This window comes from Olea europaea, chromosome 11 (genome assembly GCF_002742605.1).
Source record: "Olea europaea var. sylvestris chromosome 11, O_europaea_v1, whole genome shotgun sequence".
In the NCBI taxonomy this organism is placed as follows: Eukaryota; Viridiplantae; Streptophyta; class Magnoliopsida; order Lamiales; family Oleaceae; genus Olea; species Olea europaea.
Genome location: NC_036247.1, coordinates 37,268,506 through 37,273,298, shown reverse-complemented (window position 1 = coordinate 37,273,298; position 4,793 = coordinate 37,268,506).

The window sequence follows — 4,793 nt, the reverse complement described above, 5'->3', positions numbered from 1 at the left end:
TTCTTGTAATCTTCACTATTTTAAGGGAAAGAAAATCCATTTGTAATTGTCCAGTGCAAATCGGGCCTCGTAAGAAAATAAGCCATTTTTTTCATTGAATTTGTTGTGGACATTGATTAAGTTTCCAAATCTCATGCATCCATGTGGCTGTCGAATTCGGAGAAATTTAGGTCAAATACTTAAAGGGAGTTTATCTGTAAATTGGCATAGTTTGCTCTAGCATTTGGACATTACCTGAGGGTTTTGAGAGAAAAGTTTGTAAGTAGAAATTGTTGCATATGGTAAAATTTAAAATATTATTTTTCTTACAATTTTTGGAGAGTTAATTAGTGTAATTCAATATGATTGATTGTACAGTGCGTAATTTTTCTATTTATATACATTTTTGTCTCATTATATTATCTCAACAAGGATCCTGTGAGTGAATTAAAGAGAATTGACCTCAATTCCCAATATTTTAAAGATTCTCATACTTGCATTTGCAAGAAGTTATAAAGACATCAGGTTTCATTTAAATCTTTCAAGATTACGAGAAGAATTCAAATGAACTTCCAATAAATATCAGTAAATAGATTGTAGGAGTCATCATATACTTCTGCATTATTCAACAGTGTACAGCTATGATTTCTTCAAAAAATTATTTATTTGTTGTAGGTACACTAATTGATTCTAATATGTAGTAGTTTTCGCATTGAGGTATTATAACATAATTATTATGAAAGTTAAGCAGCAGTACTCAGTATAACATTTTTTATTCTTTATATTTGTGCAAAAGTTAGATTTGGCCAGAAACCTATGTTTTTTGGAATGCACACCAGTATGATCTCATTAGATTTCTCAAAACAGTTCAAGACCAAGGACTTTATGTTTGTGATGAGCGAAACCATAACCATGGGTACGTAAAGTTATAAACATCGTTCTTATTTATTTTAAGAATTCAGATATTTTTCTTTTGAGTTTCTCGTAAAAAATCTCTGGTGGGTTTCTATATGCTTGCACCAATCTACCTAATATTCAGATCTGTCTTCATAGTTAAAAAAAGGATTTATTTATTTATTTTTCGTAATCTACCTAGCTATTTAAATTAACTAAAGAATAAAAATAACTTTCAAACTGTGTCGATCTTGGCAAGGATGATACCTTGTCGAGTGGTAGTATGAGCCTTTGTATCAACATGCTTTTGGAAATTATATAGAAAAGAAATCACATTCTATTATCAATTTTATCACAATGTTGTCCATGAATTGAGATGTGAAAAATGTCTGTTGGCAGGGTCTCAGTGGGAGTCTTCAACTATGTATTTGAGAAGAAGATTTGTTACGAAGTAGTACATTTGAAGATTATTAGTAGTAAAGTTGATGAAATGATTATAAAGGATTTGTAATTCCACAAGTGGTCGTACAAGGTTGAAGTCCCCACATTATCTGTTTTTCCTTTTTTTTCTTAGTCTCAATAATTAATGATATATTTTCTCCCTCATACTACTTTCAAGTTTCAAGGCTCCTTTAGGAGAAAATTCCGTTGCTTTTAGCCAAAGGTCCCACGCGGGTGAATGATATTACTTGTAGGTGAAAACGTAAAATTATCTCATTTTGTTATTTGTAGTTTAATGTACCTCTTATTACATTTTTTGATTTTTAGAGTAACATGTATGTTACTTATTTTTATCACTTTTTATGGTAAAATATATGTTACTATGCTCCTCGTAGGATAACATATGTACTAATTTAGTGCGAACCATTACATTTGTTATTTTCATGTATTTTTCTTTCCTCCAATTTCATCATTATAATTGTAAAAAGGAACGTACAACTTCTATATGTTTACAAGTGAACATGCTATTGCTTTTATAAATAAATAAATAAATAAATATATATATATATATATATAATTCATTGAGATTATTAAGGCATAGATGGAGAAATGAATATCACCATTGATGTTATAAAAAATCGTACTTGATAGATCTCCTGAACATGAGGAGTGAGAAATGGCACGAACGAGACCTTTCGGTACTTGTAACAAAGGCAACGAGATGTGTTCTCGTCGCTCCTCCGATGCTTAAGTCAGAAGGAGAATATATATGAGGATATATACTGAAATTGCATGTAAAAGCGTACCCGAGTAATGGACCTGGGTCATTTATTTATAGAGGTAGGTAATGTACTCATAGTAGGATTGAATTAGTTGGATGTTCTTATTCAATAAAGTCATACTTGAGATGAGTATTTTATTTGTAATATAATTGCATGACGAATGATGTTATTTTTGACATAGAGTTATTGTGGACGTAGGAGTCTTAGGTTGAGATGTTTGAATTATATAAGAGTCCTTAGAAGGTAGGACTTCTTATGGTCTTGACAAAGGGGGGTTCGGCATGAAGGGAATAGCTTGAGGACTCACGAACCCCATATATCAAAAGGATGCCCGAGGTCACTACTGACCATATCACGAGGATGCAAATTGCCACTCCTTGGGTATATTACCCTGAGGACTATGTGCCCCAATATGTGAAGAGCAAGACCAGTGAGTCCTTGGGAGAATCACCTCGGGAGGTTGCCAAAAGTGACTACATCACTGGCTCCTGTGCATCCATGTCAGAGGCTTGCGCGATATGCAAGTTTATGGGATGAGATGCACAAGCATGTCAGGTGATGGGTATGCTCATGTCAAGATAAGGGTGTGCTCATGCCTAGAGGTTGGCGAGCTCATGTCAAGGAGTGGTCATACTCATGCCTAGAGATTAGCATGTTGATGCCAACAGTTAGGCATGATCATGTTAAAGAGTTGGCGAGCTCATGCCAAGGAGTTGGCGAGCTCATACCAAGGAGTGGTCATGCTCATGTTTAGAGGTTGACATGTTGATACCAAAGATTAGGCATGATCATACTAAAGATTTGGCGAGCTCATGCCAAGAAGTTGGAGAGCTCATGCCTAGAGGTTGGTATGTGGATGCCAAGGATTAGATAGGGTTATGCTAAAAAGTTAGCTGGCTCATACCAAGAAATGGTCATGCTCATGCCTAGAGGTTGGCATGTTGATGCCAAGGATTAGGCAGGGTCATGCTAAAGAGTTGATGAGCTCATGCCAAGAAGTGGTCATGCTCATGCCTAAAGGTTGGCAAGCTCATGACGAGTTGATAGGCACTTGAGCACATAGATTTAGGATATTAAGTTTCAACCACTTTGAAAAATCGGAAAGGAATGAGCCCGATATCAATTTTTTTTTGGGGTTAAATTTGAATGTGCTCGTCCCCTAACTTGTTAAAATTTTGAAGGGAAGGGGTTCGGCCCCAACATTGTTAAAATTTTGAAAGAAAATTGTGCACGGGCCTTGTTTAAAAACTTGAAATCAAGGAGATCAACCTCGAGCTCATTAAAATTTTTTTAGAGGTTTAGACCCTAACCTTGTCAAAAAATTTGAAAGACGAGAGCTCGACCTCGAGCTCATAAATTTTGAGAGGAAGGGCTTGGTCCCTACCTTGTTGAAAATTTTGAAAGAAGGAAGCTAGACCTTGAGCTAGTTAATAAATTTTGAAAAGAATGGCTTGATCCCTACCTCGTAGAGGATTTTGGCATGAATGAGCGACGTCGAGCTTTACCCAAATTTAAAATGAAAGAGCTCGACCTCAAACAAGTTTTAAGGTAAGGGAGGGATCCCTACTTTGTTTAAAATTTGAAAAGAAGGGCTAGAGCTCAAGCTTTGTTAAAATTTTAAAATGAAAGAGCTTGACCTGAGCTTTTCAAGATATGAATTGAAGGAGCTCAACTTAGAGCTTTGTTGAAAAATTCTAAAGTAAGGGCTTGACCCCTACAATGTATAGAAGTTGAAAAGAAGGAGCTCGAGTTCAGGCTTTGTTTAAAATTTTTGAAAAGAATGATCTCAATGAATAGATAATGGTTCATATAGGAGACGTAGCCCAAACTCAATGTGCGATAATTATCTGAGCCCTTACGTCTGGGATTAGACAGTGTATTGAGCTCGAGGATAGTCTTGAGCTAATGTGAGAGACTTATCCCGAGCTCTTATGGTTAGGATTTGACAATGGATTGAGCTCGAGGACAGCCCATGAGCTCAATGTAACACAATTATCCCCCGAGCTCTTGTTGCTTGGATTTAGCAATGGATTGAGCTCGAGGACAGGCACTCGAGCTCAACGTGACACAATTATCCCAAGTGCTAGTGACTGAGATTTGACATTGTATTGAGCTCGAGGACAGGCTCTCGAGCCTAATGTGAAATGATATCCCGAGCTCTATTTCCATGGAATTGAGAATAGGTTCGTGGTCAGGTTTTTTATTTGATGCATTGTAGGACTTAGATGTGCTTACCCTTGGCAAGGCTTACAGTACCTGCGCGGGGTAAGGCTTGTCGTTCTTGCTCGGGGCAAGGTTTTGATGTGCCTATGCAGGTCAAGGCTTAGAGTGCTTGCTCAGAGCAAGACTTTGAGTACTTGCGTAGAGCAAGGCTTTGGTACTTGCTCATAATTGGGCTTTGGTACCTGCGTGTGAAACGACTATTGATGCTTGCACGGGACAAGGCTTTGGTGCCTGCTCATGACAGGGCTTTTGATGCTTACGCGGGGCAATGCTTTGATACCTGCTCATGATAGGGCTTTTGATGGTGCCTGCTCATGACAGGGCTTTTGATGCTTACGCGGGGCAATGCTTTGATACCTGCTCATGATAGGGCTTTTGATGGTGCCTGCTCATGACAGGGCTTTTGATGCTTACGCGGGGCAATGCTTTGATACCTGCTCATGATAGGGCTTTTGATGGTGCCTGCTCATGACA